We start from the raw sequence: 27,502 nt of genomic DNA, 5'->3' as shown, positions 1-27,502 counted from the left end.
ACATCACTTGCGGCTGTACCATCACCATATGCCACAGTGAGCAATAGTCCTGAAGGGGTCTGTCGATCTTACTATTACTTATCAGAGATGTGTATGCCATTTGAGTAAGCCAGTGCCCCCCGTACTGAGGACATATGTACCCAACCCCATTCAGTAATCCTCCCTAACATGATCTTTGACCACAGGGTTTATTTAGACTTTAAGTCTTATTCATATGCATGCTTGACTCTGCTATCGGCATCTGCGGCCATCACGAGCATCTCACCTCTTTTGGGTGGAGAACGTACTCTGACACGATGGCCCTTACGAGTCTAGTTGTGTACCAGTATCTCAATGAGCATGCATATGACATGATCTCAACGGATCGACTGCTCGACATTAATCACTGCAATGAGCAGTTGGCCTAGTCAAGGCACGACAACTACTCTGGCTCTGCGACCCTTACGAGTAAAGTGCCCTTACAGGCAAACATAGAAATGATCCATTTTGGCAGCGTTCCAACAACAAGGCATCCGCGTGCCATTCAACTGGTTCCACTAACTCTTTTACCAACTATTTTGACAACATTTCCCTTACTTTGACGACAGAAGTGAGTCAATCCTTTCTACGTTATAGAAAGTACTTGACGGAATATGGGCAACACTTTCTCTATATGATGAAGTAACATGCTACGCTCTTTTTGAGCTTGGTTGAGCTTCTTCAATTTTTTTTGCAGCACTCCCTCTCTTTAACTGAGGAAGTGTGCATTTTTTTTAAGCTCGGTGAGCATCTTTTCAGAATTTTCAGCGGCACTTTCCCTCTTTGATAGAGAAATCATTATACATTAACTCAGGAATGGATGCACACCGTTGTTCATACTTTGCATCCATCGAGGTTTGATAGACCCTTGTGCCATATTCAGGTCACGCGCAAGTGACTTACGTCTTTATAAAAAAACAGTTTTATGCAAAGGCAAAGCCTTTCCAATAGGGGCTTCATTCGTCAAGCAAAATCTTAATCGAAGAGCGATAATAGAATCACATCGGTGATTTAGAGTTGATCTCCATTTGAATACTCATTTACGCGCACTATATGTAGTATAAGCAGAAGCCTGTGCTTTATATGACGGCGGCGTAAATGAGTGCATATACATATTTTTCGGGAAGTGAAAGTGAATGATATATCTTATATATATAATTGTAGAAAGCAAGAGCCTTGGCATCGTTCGACGCGATGACAAGACAAAATGCATAATGTAAGTGCGTAATGTAAATTACAGAAAGCAGGAGCCTTGGCATTATATAACACGATGGCAAGACAAAACATAATATACACGAGAATCAATATCCAATGATAGTTGCAAGACGAGCACGTGAATGGCAAAGTGTCTTAGTGGGCTCAACCAAGGACTAGGGCTAGATTCTATTTTTAAGAATGCATATACTGCGCATTCAAACATATATATCCGATGATAATCACAAGGCGAGTGCATGAACACCGAAGTGTTCTAGAGAGCTCAATCAAGGACTAGGGTCAGATACTACTTTAGAAGGTATACATCGTATAAAAACAAGAAAATACTTGAGAGAGATGGATCAATGAAGCTAACTTACTTTTGATCGGTGAAAAATGGCTCAAGAACGCTCTGACTGCTTCGAACAAGGTTCGATCCTTTCTTCGAGGGGTCAGACTAGGTCAGATGAGTTTGACCTAGTTGAGAAAGAGGAAGAGAAGGTCAAGCTGCTAAACCCAAGTGGTTTGAACCAAACTGGGTTCGGTCCAAGTCAACTAGGTTAGGTAGGTTCAGACTTAGCCCAAGTAGGCTAAGTCTAGGCTAAGTGAATCAAAGTAGGTTTTAGGACCAAAAGAGACATTGACTTTGACTAGACCCACTAGGGCTCAAGCTAGTGTGACATGACGCATATATATAATGGCGATATATGTGTAATGGAATATATATAAAGTAAATAAAGTTTTACTTCCCTATATACATCGAGAAACTAAAACACGTGCTTGTATGTGAATAAATAAATGACAACTATGATGAGAAGAACCATGCCGAGTGAGGAATCCCATACACAAGAGTTCCTGCTAGAGACACTCAATAATTTGGTAACTGCCATTCGTGAAACAAGGCAAGAACCAACCCTGCCTCGCAATGAGAACCTTGGAGGAATAACTTATGAAAAGTTCATCAAACTTGACCCACTGGTTTTCGTCGGCAGAGCCGATTCAGAACTTGCAAAAAGCTGGATCGAGAAAACAGAGCATGTATTCCTGGTATTGGGTGTATCAGAGGACGAAAAGACTAACTTCGACATATATAGGCTGGAGGACAATGCATGAAAGTGGTGGGATACCACTAAGATCATCCAGTTCTCATAACTTGTCGTTTTTTGGGATGACTTTCGAAGAAATTTTATGGATAACTACTTTCTGTTGTACTCCAAAAACAAGAAAAAGATAGAGTTTCTAGAACTAGAGCAAGGTGATATGAGTCTGATTGACTATACCATCAAATTTCAAAATCTTGATAGGTACTGCTCTCGATTTTTTGAGATATATCAGGAAAGGGCCGACAAATATATCAATGGGCTATAGGAAGGGTTGAGGTCTCGAGTAATAACCAGCATGCCCTAGACTTTTTAAGTTGCTGTGGTGACAACTTTAAAAATTCACGTTGACTGGGAGCGATCCAAGGTGATCATAGCAAAGAGGCCGATAGCGGACGGTGAAAATCGCAAGAGGATGTTCCCAGGTGGACACGGATCATGACCACCCTTTCGCAAGAGCGAGTTTCAAAGGAAGAACTCCGCTCAGAATGTCATGAAACTACCACCAAGGCATAATACAACTCAAAATAGACAACATTCCAACTTTAACTGCTTAAAATACCGTTTGAACCATCGAGGAATATCGTGTCCTTGTGACATAGGTGGTTGCCTTTATTGTCGCAAAATGGGTCACTTTATAAGAGAGTGCAACAAGAAGGCTGCTGATGAACAGAGGGAGAATGCTGGATCAGCCAGACCCTCTCGATAAGCACAAAAATGCCCTCAATACCAATTACCACCACTTAAAGTAGAACAAAGACCTGCAACATGTTGTGTATATACTGTAATGACTGAACAAGTAAAAAATGATGACCTGATTGAAGGCACCGTACCTATGAATGAACATGCTGCTTACGTCTTGTTTGATTGTGGTGCTACTCATACCTTTTATCTCTGATGACTTCACCGAACAACTACATGCTTCGGTGCAACCGGTTGATAAAATGATTAAAGTATACAACCAATTAGATTCACACACCAAATGTATTAGGTGTGTGAAAAACCTGGATATAGAGATAGCATGACAACATTTGCCTATTGATGCCATCCTAACCGATATGGTGCAGTACGATGTCATTCTGAGAATGAATTGGTTAGCCCAGAATCAAGCTAGGATTTTATGCCACGAGGGCAAGGTTATTTTATCCCAACCGGAATTGCCTAAGGTGGAATACCTATTATCTAAACTTGTCTCGCAGAAATGGCTCACATCAGCTCTTAAGGCACTGTGAACACCCCAAAATTTTCAAAATCTTTTAAATATCCCATTTTTTGCTCCTGATATCATTTTCTGAGCGATTGAGTCTCTTTTAAATTTAATTTCCAATACATTTCTCAAGTATTACTGAAATTAAATTCATTTTATATGTCTGACGTGATTTCAGATCCGGATCCATTGGCCAGATCCAAATCTAAGTCGCGTTGTCCAACTTTTAAATTAAAATTTTAGAAAATACCAAAAATAGTTTTTAAATAGCTCAGACAATCCATCCGGCATCCGTTTGGATCCATCACGTGTATTTCTCGATTCGAGTTTCAAAAACTCAAACATTTTCTCAAAACTCGGGTCCAAACCCATTCTTCTGAAGAAATTTCCCTGAAATGGTCTGAAATTCTCAAAAAAATACTTTTGTAAATATTTCTCAGAAAAATACAAAAATTTAGTGTTTAAACTTTGTTTTAGTTTTCTATTACAAAAATACTAAAAAATGGAAAAACGATACAAAAATCAAAAAAAAATTTGAGGAAAGCAAATGGTTTTAAAACTTGAAAAAAGTTGAATTTTGCTAAAAACCTCGTTTTAAACCATTTTATGATTTTTTTTTCTTAAAAGGGACCCTTCTTTTGAAAAAGGGAAAATTCTGCAACGGCCATCTCCCGCGCACTCCTCCCTCTCATTTCTACCCTCTATCTTCAACAGCCTCTTCTTCTCTCAACCTTCCATCTTCAACCAAAACTCTCGATCGAACTCTCCTCTTCCTCTTTAAAAGAGGATCACATAGGAGGAAGAGGGCATCCATTTTCAGCCACGATCCCTTGCATATCCGTTTTCACCCTTCCCCCTTCTGGCATCTCCTTCACGAGATCCGTCTCTTACCTCTCCACTGTCATCCGTCTCCACCCTTCCCCCTTTTCTCTTTCCTTCAGATCCGCTCTCACCCCCGCACCCTTCATCACTCTCGATCCACTCTTCACCTCTCCACTTGATCGGATTTTTTGCTGAAGGAACGCCTTCAATCCATTTCCATCCAGCCTTCTTTTTCTTCTGGAGTTCTCCTGGTAGAAGGAAAGCCCCTTTTCCACCTTGTAGCATTAAATAATCTGGTAAATCGCCTTCCATTTCTCCTCTAATTTCCCTTTTTCATTATTTAGCTTGGAAATTTTTTCCATTACGGCTTTACCACAACATTCTCGGTGGTGTTGAGTTGCCTGTGCAACATCAACCCACCTCTATGCTATAGCAAAACGGAACGACTCTGTTCTAATACATTTTTTTTTTGTGTTCTTTAAGTTTTCCATTTTCGTTTATATCGTAATTTCTCCAATGCTCTGCTCCATGTCGATAATTAGGAAGCACGTTGATCTCTCTTTTGAATATTTTCCTTTTCTTTTCTCTTCTTTCTTTCTTTCATTATTTTTATTAATCATTCATCGATTTTGTTCCACTATGCTGGTTCTGAATTTCCAGTTTGCGTGTGCTCATTTCTCTTGCTGCTTGATTTCCTATCCTTGATTTTATCGATTATCGTATTGTTTATTTCTGTTAGATACATTTTTTCTTTTTCTTTTTTTTTTCTACTAATATGAGTTTCTTGTTTGATTCCTCTGTATCATCATGTTATATATTGATCTCGCATATATACCCGATTGTAATTACATTACATTTGGTTCATCCCCTATTATGCTCAACACATTTCAAGCAATGCTTTAATCTATTGATCGGATCTGATCAGATATTTGATCCTTAAAGGCTCAATCATTTCTGTTCACACTCGTTGGCTGAAGACATAAGTCTCAGACCCAACCTGCTGCAAAAAAAAGGGGGGAGGTTCAGGTGTTGAATTCTTGGCAAAATTTGATATCCGGTTCCATGCCGGCAATCAGATTGTCTTTTTTTCTTAGAGGCTTCGGTCAAATATCTTCGAATAATCATAAGCATCACCATTCTTGGCCTGTGCAAAAACCCAGAAGGTCGTTGCTACAGAGAACTATCTGCATCAAACAGTAAAGCTTCTCAATGATGTAAATTTTCGAAAAACTTATTCTTGATAAGGTAGCATACCGTATTCTAAGCCAATGCTTTATACAAAGAAATTGTAAAGGGTTCGTTCAGCAGCAAAACAGGTAAATGCATTTACCCCTACGCTTGATTGTAACTCTACTCGCGTCATCATTGTGAATTGTAAATGGATAGTCAACAAGGTTCGTGAAGATGCCTGTGCAAACGAATCCTCATCATTTGCTTCTCTTGGCAAATAAATTTTCTGAGTTTTTTTTGCAGTGATTCCAGTTGCGAGAATATCTCCTGTATCTGAGAATTATGGACTGGACATCCTGATTGCCATATATGTCCTATGCTGGCCAAGGATTTCCAAGGCATAGTGACAATAGAGATGCAAAATTCTTCCGGCATATATGAGATGCAGGGTTTTTGTCATAGATAGCAGAGAGGTCGCCATCTGATAATCAACCATCCATTCATCTGTAAGTTAGAAATAAACAGAGATCCATTTAGCATATCTTCTTTCTTCATTACTTTAACAATAGAATCTCCTGCTAAATAAAACTCCATGTATGATATATTACTATGTCTTAAAGCATTAGAAAGTCTGAGCAGGTTTTCAGTCCATTCGATGGATAGTGAGAGCATCAAATCCTTCTCGAAAGAAAGAATTTTTTCTGATCTACATGATGATAAAGTCGTTCGATCCTGAAAGAGATCCTGGAAGAGTTTCAAACTCTTGTCAGTGGGAAGGAATTTATAAAGTTGTTAACAGAAATCAAGAGGAAATTTCCAACTTCAGTATTGCAGAATTGATGATTTATATTGTAATGTTACATTCACTGATTAGCAGGGCTGAAATATGGGTCACATCGCGTTTATCGCTCTGCACATCTATTCATTTCTGCTACATTCATTGTATGTTAACAATTTTCAACCACCTGTACACCCACATTTTTTTTTAGCATCACTAGCTACACTACCTATTGTATATACCAAACACTGTACACAACATTTTTTCAACTTTCCTCAGCGCTATCTCAACACTTACACGCCCGTGCCCTGTAAATACACCTACAACAGCCCTACTCACCACATTATGATCATCCCATGATAACTTGCATTATGGTCACCACCACCTCCATCCTTCTTGAGCTTACTTGTTTTGTGAAAAGGTCAGCAATTTCTCCCATACAGGTGGGTTCTGGTGCAATTTGGTACATTTGTTGTTCTTTATAGGGCAACTCATTTTATAAATCTGTGGATATTTACCATGCACTAAAAAAGGGTAGTGGCGATTGTAATTGCTAAAGTTTTACCGCTATTGTGTCATGTGCAACAACATTGATGTTTGTTCATAGTATCCCTCTTTTGTTAAGTGCGAAAACATGAAAAATTATTTTGAAGAACAAGGCTGCAGAGCTTTATAGAGAAATGGGCTTGACCAACATGTGAGAATGCTTAGAAGTACTCTTGATAGAGATGCTATATTGAAGATCACTCTTGTTGAACCATGGAGAACTTTGGCATTGGAAGAGCGTGCTCCATGGATGCCTTCACAAATAGGTTTAGACTTTCAGCTTTCTCATACCCCTTTGTTATCAGAATATAGTTGGATCAGTGGTGTATATTCAACATCCAGTTGTGATCGTACTGTGAAAATTCCACCAATGTACCCATTAAATCAGGGAGGTACATCTCGGGGGAGGTTGTGGCAGTGCGTGTGCCACTTTTGTATCTGTCAATTTTTTAAATAAATGACTGACATGATTCTTTTCTTTCCACAAGACACTATGCTTTAATGGTTCTGATGCTCCCTTCAGATAGTGCAAGACAATGGTATGTCCACAAACTGAAGCTTGTTGAAGTGGTTGCTGACCAGGTAGCAATAGCACTTTCTTCTGCCATAACTTATTCTTTCACAGCAGTTAACACCATGGCTGCCTTCTCCACTTGCACATTGCACCACCCTTCAGTCACATATAATTCTTCCCATGAATTTGTTTTGGCTCTGCTATTATCTTCACAAAACAGTATAAGTTAATCAGTCTTTCTTTTAAGCACCTTCAGAGATTGGCTGGGCAAAGCTGAAGGAGCAGCCCTCACCTCTCCTACAAAGTTCGGCTGCACTGCTGAAGCACCCAAGGATTCCTCCAACCAATAAACTTTCTGTTGATTACCACTCAAAATACTATGACCACATCTCTGAAAGAACAAGGCCTATTAAAATGTCTGATAAGTTTTAAGCCTTCCTGTGAATATATTGCCTGGGCAGATCCATGAAGTATGGATTTTCATCCTACTCAACAGGTAATACTTCTTGTTGGTATAAAGGTGTAGCATTATAGGGAACTGGCTCCAGAAAGAGACTGGTGGTGAAAGAAAATTCCAAGGCTTATTGTGCCCATATACTCTTACTCTGGTGCTCATGACACACTATAACACTTGGAGATCGTCGCCCAATGAGTATTCAGAGGGCACAATCCTAAGAGTGGCTACCTATGGAATTCACCCAAGGCATTCCTGAGATCACAAGTGTTCTCCTTGGAACATACTCTCAAAGTTGAGCAGATGTTGAAGGAGGGCAGCGCTAATGATATCATCATCTGCCATTCCGAATACATGTTACAGTTAGAATGTTGAGCTCAATTACAAGGTTGGTGTGCCCTTTGTGATATGTACGGCTGGAGGAGACAGGTAAAGCTGTTCTCTTCAGGGTTAACAGGCATTGCACTTCAAAACCCTCATCTCTTGTTTCAATACAGCAGTCAGAAGCAGCCATAGTTATATAAAAGGTCTCAAGATGGTAGCTGCAAAATCCTTTTCCATCAGCCCTCTTACCGGGTGGGCTGAGAGGTAAGTTGTGATGTGTATAGATTCAGAGAAAAGCATCAACTACATCAAATAAAGTCATTGTTCCTACAATGGTCGATGACTACATTGGCAAAATGGGTGGTGGCAGAAGCTACGATTGCTGCAGGCCTTCAGTCACTTCATATTACATCCAATACAATGCTTTAATTTTTTTTTCCCTTCTATATCTATCTTTTGTTTCTAACTTGATTTATTTTGCAGGAATACATGGAAATAGGTAGATTATAATGAAAATTTATATTTCTTGCACTAAATTAGAATTTATGGGCATGTATACATTTCAGAATTTGCTCATTTTTTTTACTAATTTCCTCCTTTGCACAAATGAGCACACCACTATATTCATCAAAGTGTTTTTCATTAAATACTCAATCCATGGCTATACTTGCATCATAGCATTGGTTCCATTCTCATATCCTGTGTCACAATATTTCTGCATTCATATATCAGCAGTTAGCACATTGGTATCCCTTCTGCATATCATCTACATACAACAATCATTTTCTATTGTTTGTTTCGTGTGAATATATGTATATATGTATTCTCTTCATATAGATACTCCACATATATATATATATATATATATATATATATATATACATATATATATATATGTATATACATATATATACATGTATATATATAAATGTATAGGTTTTGATGTAATTCTATGTTTTCGATATTAACCCGTTTTTGCAGGAAATATGTGAAAAATGTCATTATTTGGGATTTGTATTTTAAATGTTGTAATAAGTTAGATCTTAAGTGAGAATTTACATTTTCAGCTCTTAGATAGAATGGATGCGCATTATAAATATCATAAATTGCTTGTTTTCATGCTTTACCTTTACTTTTCAAAAATCTCACAATGGTGAAACACGAATGGCACATGCACCATTTCATAAGAGGTAATTAATCCTAAGTTGATGATTTACATCAATGGCCATTGTCAGGATGTAAACAAAACTTAGGATTTTTACATCAATGGCCATTCGATCCACACTGGATCCTCTTCAAAAATCATCATATTTTCAAATATTTCCTTCTTTTATTAGAGTTTAATTTAAAATTGGCCCAAAATATATACCAATGGCCTTAGTCAGGGTATAATGAGAGTTAATTTCATTTTAAACCCTATAAAAGCACAAAAATATGTTTTATTCTTCACCTAAATTTAAATATAGATTATTGTATAATACATTCAATGACCATAGTCAAGGATGTATTATATTTTCAAATCTTATTTCAAATTTATGTAAAGAATGAAATATGGTTTTCAAAATCCGATCTCAAAAATTCTTTAAATTCATTCATCATTTAAGATAGAATTGCATCATATTTTTAAAATTCTTTTTCATAAATCCGAGTGACTTCCTTCAGATATCTTCTTCACTTCTCAAACCAATTTTCAACTCTTGAAAATTTCAAATATCATTTTCAGATTCTAACTTCAAAGTCCAATTTTGAAATTCATTTTGTACATCCAAAATTCAAATTCTAATTCAAATCGAATTTCAAAGTTCAATTTAAGAACTTTGAATTTTCTGATTCATCTTCTGATTCCCAATTCAAAACTTTAAATTTCAAGGTCCAATTTGACTTTGAAATTCATTTGTATACTCAAAATTCAATTTTCAAATCAAACTCCGAATTCATTGTCAAGATTCAAATTCAATTTAACTTTGAAATTTCTGATCCTAAATTCAAAAACTTCAAATTCAAGGTCTAAATTTGACTTTGAAATTCATTTGTAGATTCAAGATTCAATTTCTAAATTTCATTTTCCAGGTTCAATCCGAACTTGAAAATTCCTTGATTTATCTTCTAAATTTAAACTCCAAAAATCCAATTCTAGATCTAGAACACAATTCCACCTTGGATCTCAGACTTCAGATCCAAATCTATTTTAGGATCCAGAACCCAAATCTACATTGGATCTCAGACTTCAGATCCACTCTATTCTAGGATACAGAACCCAGTTCTACTTTTGGATCTCAAACTTCAGATCCAAAATCCATCTTAGGATCCAGAGTCCAACTCTATCTTGGATCTTAGATTTCAGATCCGAAACCCATTTTAAGATCCAAAAATCCATTTTAGGATTCAGAATCTAATCCCATCTTGGATTTGAGATCTTGGATCCAATTCTATTTAGGATCCAGAATCCAATTCCATTCCCAATTCCAACTTTCAAATCCAGTTCCACTTCATTTCCAGATTTCAAATCTAAATCCATTTGCAGATCACATCTGGATTTCTTAAATTCATTTCTATTTTGGATTTCTCAGATCCATCCTGATTTCAAAATTTGAAATTTGACATTCAATTCCATTTCAAGTATTCATTTCCTTTCCTAAATCCAATTTTAAAACTCAAATTCAATTTCAAAGTCCATTTCTGACTTTGAAGCTTCATTTCTTTATCTCTCATCTTCAAAATCTTTCTTTTCAAAATCAAGATTTATTCTTCCAACTCTGATTTACTTCAAAGACTTAGAACTTCTTTGATCTATTTCAAGTTCTAAGTTAAATTCAATCATTTCTTCACTCCCTTACCAAGTTCATCTTAGAACACTTGGAAATTTTCAAAACATTTTTCAAAAGAGCATACATCCTTGTATTGCACAAGCATGATTCTTTGTGCATTTAGAGTTAGAATAAATTCTTAGATAATATTTAGGCAAAGCAAAGAGGCATAATATCGATCCTTGGTTTGATTACCCCTGGTAAAGGCGCCAGGAACGATCGAACCTCGTACCGACGAGCGAATCCCGTCTCTCCAATTTCTCACAAATTTTCAAAAATGGAGGCGAGTTAATTTTCTAATTTTTTTCAAATCAAGGTCAAATGAGACCCTGCAAAAGAGTTCCTCTTCTTTCTTTTTTTTCTCTTCTCTCTTCTTTTCTTTCTTTTATTTTTCTCCCTTCAAAAAAGAGAAAAATAGAGGCTAGAAAAGGAAAAGAGAAGGAAGCGAGAGAAACCACGAGAGAGAAAATTTTTTGCGATGATCACAGTTTTGGCGACCGTGATGGGACCCATCTTCGTCCGGTTGAATCTATGCCTTTGCTTTGCTTTGATTTGATATTTTCTAAGTCTTTATTCTATAAATGTCAGCTTCATTTCCATGCAAACCTTAGGAGCCTAAACTCTATCTTAAGCTGATATCATTACATATAGGATCTAAGTATGGTTTGGTAGGACCATATTGAGGAGATTATTCCATGTTCACATTAGATTTAGATCTGAAATACAACTCTCCTCAATTCTAGGGATTGAATGCAAAACAATGTATGCAAGTGTATGCTTCTTTTCATTTAAATCTATCTCTTTAGGACTTGCATTAGAGCTTTCTGGTTTTATTTTGCATGTTGATCATGTTTTTGAAAACATCCCTACCTATATTGTCCCGATCTTCACGTTGCTGGGCTGTCTCACTGAATCATAGTTCGGGAGAGAGCCTCACAACTGGACCACTTATTTGGGTTCGCGCCCCCTACCACGTACCTAAGGGCCATAGTCCGAGGTATATCGGTAGGTGCTCAAGGATGTTGGGAAGCCTTTACCTTAGAACCAGAGAGATATCTTATATGCCACGTACTTCGAGCTTCGGCTTGAGTATATCGACATACCTTGATTGGAATAAGATGATCTAAATCTTAGAGTTAGGATTAAGGTCCTATCAGCCATTTCAAATATTGCATATAGGGTCAGCTTTAGGGAGTGCTGTTTGCGCATCCATGTTTATATATTTGTGATTGTGTGATATTTTACATTCCTTATATTTTCCAAAACCCTGGGTATATATTATTCAAAATTTCCTCTTTGTTTTCAAGAACCCAGGGGTATTTTTCCTTTCTTCTTCTGATTTATTCAAATCTTTTGATCGTGCCTGCTATCTTTCAAAAATTTTAAATCCTTGTCATCTATTTTCAAAATTTGTTTTCCTCCATCATGAGAGAAATGATATTTCCTATGAGGATTTTCAAAATCATAAAAACTCGAAAATTTCTGCAAAAGTCTTCAAAAGATTCAAATATTTTGATCTAAATCCCTTTTAAATAAATTAACATGTTGATTTTTCCTTTTCCAAATTAGGTTTTGAAAACCATTTGTCTTCAAAATCATCACCTTGTGTTTGTTTTCTCTTTCAAAATTGTTTTTTAAACCACTATCCTCGAAATCAAACCTCATGATGATCTCTCATGATGATTCCCCTTTTTAAAGGATCAGATCTCGCGCTGATCATTCTTCTTTGCGGTGGATTTTCTTCCCCCAAAATGATTTCTCACTTATCTTTTAAATAAACATTTTTTCCTTTTAAAATCTCATATGCAGGCAGGATAAAAAAAACTCTTTTTTCTCTTAAATCTTATAAAATTTCAGTTAATTTGGATATCTTTATCAGTTTTATTCATTTTATTCACATTTTTATCAAGTTTACATCAAATTTTATCAAGTTTTATCAATTTTTTCTCAATTCTATTAAATTTTATCAAAATCCTTTTACCCTTTCAGGTTAAGGGATAAACCTAACCCTCGTTGTCCGCGGTGTTACCCTTTCAGGTTAAGGGATAAACCTGACCCTCGTTGTCCGAGGTGTTTCCCTTTCAAGTTAAGGGAAAAACCTGACCCTCGTTGTCCGAGGTGTTGCCCTTTCAGGTTAAGGGAAAAACCTGACCCTCGTTGTCCGAGGTGTTCCCGCTCAGGATAAGGGATAAACCTGAACCCTTGTTGTTCGAGGTGTTCCCGCTCAGGTTAAGGGATAAACCTGACCCTTGTTGTCTGAGGTGTTCCCATTCAGGATAAAGGATAATCCTGAGACCCCTTGTAGGAGCGATGACGCTACCTATGAGGATTCTTTTGTAAATACAAGTTTTATCAATCTTTATTGATTTTCTAGATTTATATCAATTTTCCTTCGTTAAATTTTCTTAAATTTTATCCTTGTTCTTATTCAGGATAAGGGAAAATCCTGAGACCCCTCGTAGGAGCAATAACACTACCTATGAGGATTCCTTTTGTAAATACAAGTTTTGTCAACCTTCATTGATTTTCTAAATTTTCTCTTTATTAAAATTCCTTAAATTCTTTTTCCTATTCAGGATAAGGGATAATCCTCAGACCTCTCGTGGGGGCAACAATGCTACCTATGAGAATTCTTTTTGCAAATACAAGTTTTACAGATTTTTATTGATTTCTAAATTTCTATCATTTTTTCTTTAAAGTTCTATTCTTTTTCCCATTCAGGATAAGGGATAATCCTGAGATCACTCATAGGGGCAACCATACTACCTGTGAGAATTCGTTTTACAAAATAAATCAATTTACTCAAATGTTCTACATTTTTTTTCAAAGTTCTATATCCTTCTGTCTTCTCAAAGTTTATTCTTTCTATAATCCCCGTCAGGATAAGGGTTTAATCCTGAAAATTGAACCGCATACCTGGTCCATCTAAATCATAGATCATAAATTCTAAATCTTGTCATATCCCTTCTAAATTCAAGTCTCAGGTTATCTCTTCATAAAATCTTCTATTTCCCCTTCAGGATAAGGGATAATCCTGAAACCCCGACAATCATTCCTGCTTCAATCTCTAAGTATTTTAAGAATGCCAGTCTCCTTCCCGACTCTTAGTTGAAAAAACCCGGTGCTCGCACTGGTTATTTTGCTAAAGTTTTTAAATCTAAAGATCAAGTTCAGTCCTCATACTGGTTGTCTTTCAAAAGTTTCGAACTTAAATCAGGTCATTAAATGAAAAGTCCCAGCTACTTCGCTGGTCGTTAAATGATTAAATGAAATGTCCCAGCTACTTCGCTGGTCGTTAAATGAAATGTCCCAGCTACTTCGCTGGTCGTTAAATGAAATGACCCAGCTACTTCGTTGATCGTTAAATGAAATGTCCCAGCTACTTCGCTGGTCGTTAAATGAAAGGTTCCAGCTCCTTCGCTGGTCGTTAAATGAAAGGTCCCAGTTTTATTGGTCAGAATGTCCAAAATCATAAATTGCAACTAAAGGTCGCATCAAAATCTATATTGAGTAAGTATTTCACATAGAAGTCATGAAAAATTTGCCAATTGACTAAAAGTATTTTTTGATTTCAATATTCTTACTACACAGAAGAATCACCTCTTATTACCTCTAGTATCCTTTCCAAAAAGGTGAAACTTTTTGCAAAAAAGAGGTAAAATTCAAATCTTTTCCCTGTTGATCAACCAAAAGGATGAGAGAAATATTCTCGGTATGATTGGCGAAAGAAATATTCGATGACATTGAAAAGCTGAAAACAAATTGATATTGATCATAGTTTTGACGCATGATTAAAGATGATTTTCTGGCAATCAGACAATGGAAATATCCTGAGCCACAAAAAGAATCCACTTAATTCATATCATCTCATTCTAAAGCCGCAATCAAATATCTGCAAAAGGGATCTCTCAATTGTCGTCAAGATGAAGGCAAAATGGCGAGCAGACCTCTGGGGCCAAAGAAGATTTGGATCATCTACCGAGATGAAGGAGTTTGTGAAGGATCCTACCAGGGAAAGTTCATATCACCGTCGAGATGAAGGCGAGTGTGATGAACCTACCGACAAACCCTAAATGATATATGATTTCTGCTATCATCAAATAGACCTTTTGAGCCAATATCATCAATAAAATCCCTGAGATAAAAGAAGGATCGAAACATCTCCAAGATGAAGGAGTTTGTGACGTACCCTTCCCTGAAAAAAGAGAAAAGTCAGGACATCTCCAAAATGAAGGATGATGTAAAAGCCCGAAAAAGCCCAATGACTCAAAAAGAGTGCAAGAAAATCATCATGGGAAAACACCCAGATATCAAACTGCCAAAATTGCCAGAAATCATCTTTTCTTATGCAAAATATCTTTTATCAATATCTTTTCACTACTTATTTTTATGAAATTAAGAATATTTCTTCTCTTCTCATATAAGGGAAATGGATAGCTTCCTTGAAGAAAATCATCAACGCTAAAATTCTGAATTTGACTCTTAAAAACCGAGGAGTTAACCTTGATGGAGGAAATACTCTAGGTAAAAGAGGGAATATCTTTCGCACATACATGCACATATTAAAGCATTTTGAGTCGACTATAATTTTATCTTATTGGAAAAATTTTCTAGCTATTCCAAGAATGAAATAAATATTCAATATCCATTTTGATACAAACTGGAGTTGTTTACAATATTCGTTTTTCGCTTTGTCAAAAGATTCGCCTTCTCCTTGATAAAAGGATTGCCTTCTCCGTCTTTTGCTTTGTCGAAAGATTCGCCTTCTCCTTTCTAAAAGGATCGCCTTATTCGTCTTTCGCTTTGTCGAGAGACTCGCCTTCTCCTTAATAAAAGGATTGCCTTCTCCATCTTTCGCTTTGTCGAGAGACTCGCCTTCTCCTTGATAAAAGGATTGCCTTCTCCGTCTTTCGCTTTGTCTAGAGACTCGCCTTCTCCTTGATAAAAGGATTTCCTTCTTCGTCTTTTGCTTTGTCGAGAGACTCACCTTCTTCTTGATAAAAGGATTGCCTTCTTCGTCTTTCGCTTTGTCGAGAGACTCGCCTTCTCCTTGATAAAAGGATTGCCTTCTTCGTCTTTCGCTTTGTCGAGAGACTCGCCTTCTCCTTAATAAAAGGATTGCCTTCTCCGTCTTTCGCTTTGTCGAGAGACTCGCCTTCTCCTTGATAAAAGGATTGCCTTCTTCGTCTTTCGCTTTGTCGAGAGACTCGCCTTCTCCTTGATAAAAGGATTGCCTTCTTCGTCTTTTGCTTTGTCGAGAGACTCGCCTTCTCCTTGATAAAAGGATTGCCTTCTTCGTCTTTCGCTTTGTCGAGAGACTCGCCTTCTCCTTGTTAAAAGGATTGCCATCTTCATATTTCACAGTTTGCCTTCTCCTTGCTAAAAGGATTGCCATCTTCATGTTTCACATTTTGCCTTCTCCTTGTTAAAAGGATTGCCATCTTCATATTTCACATTTTGCCTTCTCCTTGCTAAAAGGATTGCCATCTTCATGTTTCACATTTTGCCTTTCCCTTACTAAAAGGATTACCATCTTCATATTTCATTATCACCTTCTCCTTTCTAAAAGGATTGCCCTCCCCATCTTTCGCATGGATCGAAAGATTTGCCTTCTCCTGTCAAAATATTTGTCTCCTCAGATCGCCTTATTCGTCTTTCACCCCATCAAAAGATTCACCTCCTGTTACCTTATTCATCGTTCATTTTGTCTCACATCTCCTCATTTTCCATCTCTCACATCCCCAGAAGAGTTGCCTCATTCAGTTGAAGTATCTCTCCTGTCCCATCACGGTTTCGAGAAATCCGTATGATTGTTCCCACTCAGGTTAAGGGTCAAAACCTGTATTTTCCGCGAGAGGTCCCTAAATTCAAAAGCTATTTCAGTCTCAGCCGTGAGACGCCCAAGATCATCCCTTTTTCAAAGCTTTAGGGAACCCCATTTCCTCCTTTCGCAAACCCCTTTCGGATTTGTTCATCCAAACTCCGAAGGTCCCATCATAGTCTCTTCACTCGAGGATTCTGTATGGACGTTTCCTTCAGGTTAAGGGTTAATCCTGAACCTCGCCCATCAAGGTATCTTCCTTTTTCAGGTTTCGGTTAAACCTAAATCTCGTTCCAACAAGTTTTCCTCGTTTCGACGAGGTGTTTTCTTCCAGTCCCATCATGGTTCTTCTCATCGAGAAATCCATGCTTTGTATATCCATCCAGAACAGGATCCTACTTGAGCTTCATCTCACGAGGCATTTTCTCAAAAATGTCCCAATCAAGGTCCGCCTATATTCCTTTCTCCATTCAGATTATCTTGAGATATCTTCGTCCCATCCAGGTTAAAGGCTAAACCTGACTCGTTCCAAAAGTTGATATTGTCTCGCCCACGAGACTTGATAGAAATTCTTATCTTTTATCATATCGGGATCTTCCCCTAAAGTCTCATCACGATTTCCTCATCTCTATAATTCATTCATATCATTTTCGAGGATTTCGTCTCCCCCAAGCCATTCAGGATAAGGTATTAAGCCTGAAAAGCCATGTCCTTCAAATAAATTCTTCCACAACCAGTTCAGATATGCTGACTGGGCATTTTCAAAATTTGGAGCGTTATCTTTGCCACTAAGCTCGGCTTTCAACCGGCTTAGTAGCAAAGAGGGGCATCTGTGAGAACCCCAAAATTTTCAAAATCTTTTAAATATCCCCCTTTTTGCCCCTGATACCATTTTCTGAGCGATTGAATCTCTTTTAAATCTAAATTCCAATACATTTCTCAAGTATTACTGAAATTAAATTCATTTTATATGTCTGACGTGATTTCGAATCCGGATCCATTGGCCAGATCCAAATCTGAGTCTTGTTGTCAACCTTTTAAATTAAAATTTTAGAAAATACCAAAAATAGTTTTTAAATAGCTCGGACAATCCATCCGGCATCCGTTTGGATCCATCACGTGTATTTCTTGATTCGAGTTTCAAAAACTCAAACATTTTCTTAAAACTCGGGTCCAAACCCATTCTTCTGAAGAAATTTCCCTGAAATGGTCTGAAATTCTCAGAAAAATACTTTTGTAAATATTTCTCAGAAAAATACAAAAATTTAGTGTTTAAACTTTGTTTTAGTTTTCTATTACAAAAATACAAAAAAATGGAAAAACGATACAAAAATAAAAAAAAAATTTGAGGAAAGCAAATGGTTTTAAAACTTGAAAAAAGTTGAATTTTGCTAAAAACCTCGTTTTAAACCATTTTATGATTTTTTTTCTTAAAAGGGACCCTTCTTTTGAAAAAGGGAAAATTCTGCAACGGCCATGTCCCGCGCACTCCTCCCTCTCATTTCTACCCTCCATCTTCAACAGCCTCTTCTTCTCTCAACCTTCCATCTTCAACCAAAACTCCCGATCGAACTCTCCTCTTCCTCTTTAAAAGAGGAGCACACAGGAGGAAGAGGGCATCCATTTTCAGCCACGATCCCTTGCATATCCGTTTTCACCCTTCCCCCTTCTGGCATCTCCTTCACGAGATCCGTCTCTTACCTCTCCACTGTCATCCGTCTCCACCCTTCCCCCTTTTTTCTTTCCTTCAGATCCGCTCTCACCCCCGCACCCTTCATCACTCTCAATCCACTCTTCACCTCTCCACTTGATCGGATTTTCTGCTGAAGGAACGCCTTCAATCCATTTCCATCCAGCCTTCTTTTTCTTCTGGAGTTCTCCTGGTAGAAGGAAATCCCCTTTTCCACCTTGTAGCATTAAATAATCTGGTAAATCGCCTTCCATTTCTCCTCTAATTTCCCTTTTTCATTATTTAGCTTGGAAATTTTTTCCATTACGGCTTTACCACAACATTCTCGGTGGTGTTGAGTTGCCTGTGCAACATCAACCCACCTCTATGCTATAGCAAAACGGAACGACTCTGTTCTAATACATTTTTTTTTTGTGTTCTTTAAGTTTTCCATTTTCGTTTATATCGTAATTTCTCCAATGCTCTGCTCCATGTCGATAATTAGGAAGCACGTTGATCTCTCTTTTGAATATTTTCCTTTTCTTTTCTCTTCTTTCTTTCTTTCATTATTTTTATTAATCATTCATCGATTTTGTTCCACTATGCTGGTTCTGAATTTCCAGTTTGCGTGTGCTCATTTCTCTTGCTGCTTGATTTCCTATCCTTGATTTTATCGATTATCGTATTGTTTATTTCTGTTAGATACATTTTTCCTTTTTCTTTTTTTTTCTACTGATATGAGTTTCTTGTTTGATTCCTCTGTATCATCATGTTATATATTGATCTCGCATATATACCTGATTGTAATTACATTACAATTGGTTCATCCCCTATTATGCTCAACACATTTCAAGCAATGCTTTAATCTATTGATTGGATCTGATCTGATATTTGATCCTTAAAGGCTCAATCATTTTTGTTCACACTCGTTGGATGAAGACATAAGTCTCAGACCCAACCTGCTGCAAAAAAAAAAAGGAGGGAGGTTCAGATGTTGAATTCTTGGCAAAATTTGATATCCGGTTCCATGCCGGCAATCAGATTGTTTTTTTTCTTAGAGGCTTCGGTCAAACATCTTCGAATAATCATAAGCATCACCATTCTTGGCCTGTGCAAAAACCCAGAAGGTCGTTGCTGCAGAGAACTATCTGCATCAAACAGTAAAGCTTCTCAATGATGTAAATTTTCGAAAAACTTACTCTTGATAAGGTAGCAAACCGTATTCTAAGCCAATGCTTTATACAAAGAAATTGTAAAGGGTTCGTTCAGCAGCAAAACAGGTAAATGCATTTACCCCTATGCTTGATTGTAACTCTACTCGCGTCATCATTGTGAATTGTAAATGGATAGTCAACAAGGTTCGTGAAGATGCTTGTGCAAACGAATCCTCGTCATTTACTTCTCTTGGCAAATAATTTTTTTGAGTTTTTTTTTGCAGTGAATCCAGTTGCGAGAATATGTCCTGTATCTGGGGATGATGGACTGGACATCCTGATTGCCGTATATGTCATATGCTGGCCAAGGATTTCCAAGGCAAGTGACAATAGAGATGCAGAATTCTTCTGGCATATATGAGATGCAAAGTTTTCGTCATAGATAGCAGAGAGGTCGCCATCTGATAATCAACCATCCATTCATCTGTAAGTTAAAAATAAACAGGGATCCATTTAGCATATCTTCTTTCTTCATTACTTTGACAATAGAATCTCCTGCTAAATAAAACTCCTTGTATGATATATTACTATGTCTTAAAGCATTAGAAAGTCTGGGCAGGTTTTCAGTCCATTCGATGGATAGTGAGAGCATCAAATCCTTCTCGAAAGAAAGAAATTTTTCTGATCTACATGATGATAAAGTCGTTCGATCCTGAAAGAGATCCTGGAAAAGTTTCAAACTCTTGTCAGTGGGAAGGAATTTATAAAGTTGTTAACAGAAATCAAGAGGAAATTTCCAACTTCAGTATTCCAGAATTGATGATTTATATTATAATGTTACATTCACTGATTAGCAAGGCTGAAATATGGGTCACATCACGTTTATCACTCTGCACATCTATTCATTTCTGCTACATTCATTGTATGTTAACAATTTTCAACCACCTGTACACCCACATTTTTTTTTAGCATCACTAGCTACACTACCTATTGTATATACCAAACACTGTACACAACATTTTTTCAACTTTCCTCAGCGCTATCTCAACACTTACATGCCCGTGCCCTGTAAATACACCTACAACAGCCCTACTCACCACATTATGATCATCCCATGATAACTTGCATTATGGTCACCACCACCTCCATCCTTCTTGAGCTTACTTGTTTTGTGAAAAGGTCAGCAATTTCTCCCATACAGGTGGGTTCTGGTGCAATTTTGTACATTTGTTGTTCTTCATAGGGCAACTCATTTTATAAATCTGTGGATATTTACCATGCACTAAAAAAGGGTAGTGGCGATTGTAATTGCTAAAGTTTTACCACTATTGTGTCATGTGCAACAACATTGATGTTTGTTTATATTATCCCTGTTTTGTTAAGTGCCAAAACATGAAAAATTATTTTGAAGAACAAGGCTGCAGAGCTTTATAGAGAAATGGGCTTGACCAACATGTGAGAATGCTTAGAAGTACTCTTGATAGAGATGCTATATTGAAGATCACTCTTGTTGAACCATGGAGAACTTTGGCATTGGAAGAGCGTGCTCCATGGATGCCTTCACAAATAGGTTTAGACTTTCAGCTTTCTCATATCTGTTTGTTATCAGAATACAGTTGGATCAGTGGTGTATATTCAACATCCAGTTGTGATCGTACTGTGAAAATTCCACCAATGTACCCATTAAATCAGGGAGGTACATCACAGGGGAGGTTGTGGCAGTGCGTGTGCCACTTTTGTATATGTCAATTTTTCAAATAAATGGCTGACATGATTCTTTTCTTTCCACAAGACACTCTGCTTTAATGGTTCTGATGCTCCTTTCAGATAGTGCAAGACAGTGGTATGTCCACAAACTGGAGCTTGTTGAAGTGGTTGCTGACCAGGTAGCAGTAGCACTTTCTTCTGCCATAACTTATTCTTTCACAGCAGTTAACACCATGGCTGCCTTTTCCACTTGCACATTGCACCACTCTTCAGTCACATATAATTCTTCCCATGAATTTGTTTTGGCTCTGCTGTTATCTTCACAAAACAGTATAAGTTAATCAGTCTTTCTTTTAAGCACCTTCAGAGATTGGTTGGGCAAAGTTGAAGGAGTAGCCCTCACCTCTCCTACAAAGTTCGGCTGCATTGCTGAAGCACCCAAGGACTCCTCCAACCAATAAACTTGCTGTTGATTACCACTCAAAAGACTATGACCACATCTCCAAAAGAACAAGGCCTATTAAAATGTTTGATAAGTTTTAAGCCTTCCTGTGAATATATTGCCTGAGCAGATCCATGGAGTATGGATTTTCATCCTACTCAACAGGTTATACTTCTTGTTGGTATAAAGGTGTAGCATTATAGGGAACTGGCTCCAAAAAGCGACTGGTGGTGAAAGAAAATTCCAGGGCTTATTGTGCCCATATACTCTTACTCTGGTGCTCATGACACGCTATAACACTTGGAGATCGTCGCCCAATGAGTATTCAGAGGGCACAATCCTAAGAGTGGGTACCTATGGAATTCACCCAAGGCATTCCTGAGATCACAGGTGTTCTGCTTGGAACATACTCTCAAAGTTGAGCAGATGTTGGAGGAGGAGGGCATCGCTAATGATATCATCATCTGCCATTCCAAATACATGTTACAGTTAGAATGTTGAGCTCAATTACAAGGTTGGTGTGCCCTTTGTGATATGTACGGCTGGAGGAGACAGGTAAAGCTGTTTTCTTCAGGGTTAACAGGCATTGCACTTCAAAACCCTCATCTCTTGTTTCAATACAGCAGTAAAAAACATCCATAGTTATATAAAAGGTCTCAAGATGGTAGCTGCAAAATCCTTTTCCATCAGCCCTCTTACCGGGTGGGCTGAGAGGTAAGTTGTGATGTGTATAGATTCAGAGAAAAGCATCAACTACATCAAATAAAGTCATTGTTCCTACAATGGTTGATGTCTACATTGGCAAAATGGGTGGTGGCAGAAGCTACGATTGCTGCAGGCCTTCAGTCACTTCATATTACATCCAATACAATGCTTTAAATTTTTTTTCCTTCTATATCTATCTTTTGGTTCTAACTTGATTTATTTTGCAGAAATACATGGAAATAGGTAGATTATAATGAAAATTTATATTTCTTGCACTAAATTAGAATTTATGGGCATGTATACATTTCAGAATTTGCTTATTTTTTTTACTAATTTCCTCCTTTGCACAAATGAGCACACCACTATATTCATCAAAGTGTTTTTCATTAAATACTCAATCCATGGCTATACTTGCATCATAGCATTGGTTCCATTCTCATATCCTGTGTCACAATAATTCTGCATTCATATATCAGCAGTTAGCACATTGGTATCCTTTCTGCATATCATCTACATACAACAGTCATTTGCTATTGTTTGTTTCATGTGAATATATGTATATATGTATTCTCTTCATATAGATACTCCACATATATATATACACACATATATATATATATACATATATATACATGTATATATATAAATGTATAGGTTTTGATGTAATTCTATGTTTTCGATATTAACCTGTTTTTGCAGGAAATATGTGGAAAATGTCATTATTTGGGATTTGTATTTTAAATGTTGTAATAAGTTAGATCTTAAATGAGAATTTACGTTTCCAGCTCTTAGATAGAATGGATGAACATTATAAATATCATAAATTGCTTGTTTTCATGCTTTACCTTTACTTTTCAAAAATCTCACAATGGTAAAACACGAATGGCACATGCACTATTTCATAAGAGGTAATTAATCCTAAGTTGATGATTTACATCAATGACCATTGTCAGGATGTAAACAAAACTTAGGATTTTTATCTTTTATAAAATAACATTCGATCCACACTGGATCCTCTTCAAAAATCATCATATTTTCAAATATTTCCTTCTTTTATTAGAGTTTAATTTAAAATTGGCCCAAAAAATATATACCAATGGCCATAGTCAGGGTATAATGAGAGTTAATTTCATTTTAAACCCTATAAAAGCACAAAAATATGTTTTATTCTTCACCTGAATTTAAATATAGATTATTGTATAATACATTCAATGACCATAGTCAAGGATGTATTATATTTTCAAATCTTATTTCAAATTTATGTAAAGAATGAAATATGGTTTTCAAAATCCGATCTCAATAATTCTTTAAATTCATTCATCATTTAAGATAGAATTGCATCATATTTTCAAAATTCTTTTTCATAAATCCAAGTGACTTCCTTCAGATATCTTCTTCACTTCTCAAACCAATTTTCAACTCTTGAAAATTTCAAATATCATTTTCAGATTCTAACTTCAAAGTCCAATTTTGAAATTCATTTTGTACATCCGAAATTCAAATTCTAATTCAAATCGAATTTCAAAGTTCAATTTAAGAACTTTGAATTTTCTGATTCATCTTCTGATTCCCAATTCAAAACTTTAAATTTCAAGGTCCAATTTGACTTTGAAATTCATTTGTATACTCAAAATTCAATTTTCAAATCAAACTCCGAATTCATTGTCAAGATTCAAATTCAAATTCAATTTTCAAAATTCAATTTAACTTTGAAATTTCTGATTCTAAATTCAAAAACTTCAAATTCAAGGTCTAAATTTGACTTTGAAATTCATTTGTAGATTCAAGATTCAATTTCTAAATTTCATTTTCCAGGTTCAATCCGAACTTGGAAATTCCTTGATTCATCTTCTGAATTTAAACTCCAAAAATCCAATTCTAGATCTAGAACACAATTCCACCTTGGATCTCATACTTCAGATCCAAATTTATTTTAGGATCCAGAACCCAAATCTACATTGGATCTCAAACTTCAGATCCACTCTATTCTAGGATCCAGAACCCAGTTCCACTTTTGGATCTCAGACTTCAGATCCAAAATCCATCTTAGGATCCAAAGTCCAACTCTATCTTGGATCTCAGATTTCAGATCCTAAACCCATTTTAAGATCCAAAAATCCATTTTAGGATTCAGAATCTAATCCCATCTTGGATTCCAGATGGAATTCTATGGATGAAAGAAAGGATATGGGTTCCAAATAGCCCTGAGCTTAGAGAGGAGATACTCCAGGAAGCACACAATAGCAAGTATACTAACTACCCTGAAGGTACCAAAATGTTTAGAGATTTACAGAGAAAGTACTGGTGGAGGGATATGAAGAGAGATGTGGCTACGTTTGTCTCGAAGTATTTGAACTACCAACAAGTCAAACTCAAATATCAGTGACCTAGCAGTAAAATGCAATAGATCGAAATTCCACAATGGAAATAAAAAGGTATTACGATGGATTTCATTGTAGGATTACCTCGATCCAAGAGACAACATGACTTCATACGGGTGATTATGAACAAACTCACAAAGTCTGCTCACTTCTTGCCAATCAACACCAAATATTCAACCAAAAGATTGACATAAATCTATATTCGAGAAATCATCAAACTCCATGGAATGCCGATATCGATCATATCTGATCGTGACTCGAAGTTCACCTCTCACTTTTGAGAGAAGCTGTAGAGAGCCCTGGGGACAAAACTCAAGTTCAGTACAACATTCTATCCCCAAACTAATGAGCAATCTGAGTGAACCATACAGACCCTTGAAGATATGCTAAGAGCCTGTATGTTGGAATAGAAAAGAGATTGAGATTCCCACTTAGCGTTGGCTGAATTCGCTTACAACAATAGCTATCACGTTATCATTGGGATGGAACCATACAAAGCCTTGTATGAAAGACCCTGCCGATCACCAATCCATTGGGGCGAAGTGGGTGAGTGAACTTTGGACTCGCCCATTGTGTTGCAACACTATACTGAGCAAGTTCATATGATCAGAAAGAAGCTACTGACTGCTCAGAGTCGACAGAAGAGCTACGTGAATAAAAGGCGTAGGAAACTCACTTTTTCGGTTGGAGACAAGATTTTTGTCAAGGTCTCCTCAACCAAGAGTGTGTTCTATTTTGGTAAGAAGGAGAAGCTCAGTCCTAGATTCGTTGGTTCCTTCAAAGTTTTGAATCGGATTGGAGACACCTCCTACAGAGTAACATTGCTACCACAGTATGCGCAAATACACAATGTATTCCATGTGTCAATGCTTAGAAAATACGTTCACGACCCTTCCCACGCCATCCAACTTGAAGACATTGAGATTCAGGAAGATATGATGGTGGAAGAAAGACCTGTAGAAATCATGAACCATCGAGAACAAGTGCTTAGAAGAAAGGTCATTCCACTTGTTAAGGTGAAATGACAACATCATGGGATCAATGATTGCACTTGGGAGCCCGAATCCAACATGCAAGATAAGTATCCTGAGCTATTCACTTAGTACTCTTAACAGAATTTCGCAGACGAAATTCTTTTAAGGGGCTAATGATGTAAGACCCGCAATTTTTCAGTAAACTTTCTTAATAAATTCATGAGGCATTTCCAGGTGAAAATGACATTTAAACTCAAAATGTAAAACAAATCTATTTCTACGAACCAGTTGTACTTAAGATATTCGTATCTTCATGAATATATGCTCAAACAGTCAGGGAGTCATAACTTCCTTTCTGAATAAAATCAAGAGATTTGTAGGAGCCATTTTTTTTAGTTACGTCAATACGAAGAGAATTGCGTACTCAGAATTTTTCAAAAAAAACAAAATCGCTGGAAACCTGAAATTTTTGTATGACCCACGAAAATGTTGGAGAGACCCACAAAAATATTCCTCAGAAAATATCTAGTGGGACCCATAAAATATTCTATGTGGGCTCCACACAAAGGAACCTCTTGAAATTTCTAAAAAAAGCTAAGGACAAGAAGGAGAAATAAGACCTTTGAATTTTTCTAGAAAAATCCAAAGAGGAGGTGGGCTTGGGCTATAAATAGCCATCCCCACTCTCTCTCCTTTCATAAAAGTTGACCGCCCTCTCTCTCCTCTTCTCGCTCTCTTCTAAACCTCCCCTACCTATCCTAGCCTGCCTGAGTGGGTCCAAGCCTGCTGGCCTAGTCTGAACCCACCTGACCTAGTCCAAACCCACTTGACTTGGCTTGAACCTAGTTGAGTTTAGTTAAAGTCAAAGTTTCTTTTGGTCACAAATCTAGGTTTGATTCACTTGACTCAGACTACTTGGGCTAAGTCTGAACTTGCCTGACCCAGTTGACTTAGACCAAACTTTGTTTGGTTCAAACTACTTAGGTTTAGCAGCTTGACTTGCTCTTCTTCTTTCTCAACTAGGTCAAACTCATCTGACCTAGCCTGACCTCTCAAAGGAAGGTTCAAACTCAATTCAAAGCAGTCAGAGCATTCCAGAGCCGTTCTTCACCGATCAAAAGTAAGTTAGCTTCGTTGATCCATCTCTCTCAAGTATTTGCTTGTTTGTATATGCCGTATACTTTCTGAAGAAGTATTGTGAACATCCCAAAATTTTCAAAATTTTGTAAATATTCCCCTTTTGCCCCTGGCCCCATCTTCTGAGAAAATCGAAGCAATTTCAATCCGAATTTCAGTTATTCTTTGGATTTTCTGGAATAAAACTCAATTTTTATATATTTGACTCGATTTTGGAGCCGGACCCAATGTTTAAAATCCAAATCTGAGCCCCGTTGTCCAATTTTTAATTTAAAATTACAAAAATACCAAAAATAGTTTTTACATGGCTCGAACAGTCCATCCGGCATCCGTTTGGATCCACTGCTCTATATTTCTTGATTCGAGGTTCAAAACTCGAACATTTCCTCAAGTTTCAGATCCAAACCCATTTTATCAAGGATTTTCCAAAGAATAGCTTTAAAATTCTCAAAAAACCCTCATTTGTAAATATTTCTCAAAATTACAAAAAAATAGTTTTAAATCTCTCATTTTCTCATAGTTTCAGAGTTCTGTTTTTAAAATACAAAAAAATATATAGAAAATATAAAAGAAAAATA

At 36.9% G+C, this 27,502-nt stretch overlaps 2 pseudogenes; both read left to right on the top strand.

Moving 5' to 3' along the window:
• The first annotated feature begins 6,397 nt into the window (after positions 1-6,397).
• LOC149828469 (ethylene receptor 1 pseudogene) lies at positions 6,398-7,574 on the top strand (annotated as a pseudogene).
• Positions 7,575-19,766: 12,192 nt separating this feature from the next.
• On the top strand, positions 19,767-21,626 carry LOC149828468 (ethylene receptor 1 pseudogene; annotated as a pseudogene).
• The last annotated feature ends 5,876 nt before the right edge of the window (positions 21,627-27,502 follow it).

This window comes from Nuphar pumila, chromosome 9 (assembly GCF_984573655.1).
Source record: "Nuphar pumila chromosome 9, dmNupPumi1.hap1.1, whole genome shotgun sequence".
NCBI classification, from domain to species: domain Eukaryota; kingdom Viridiplantae; phylum Streptophyta; class Magnoliopsida; order Nymphaeales; family Nymphaeaceae; genus Nuphar; species Nuphar pumila.
The sequence above is the reverse complement of the archived record's forward strand: the minus strand, read 5'-3'. Positions and strand labels throughout refer to the sequence as shown.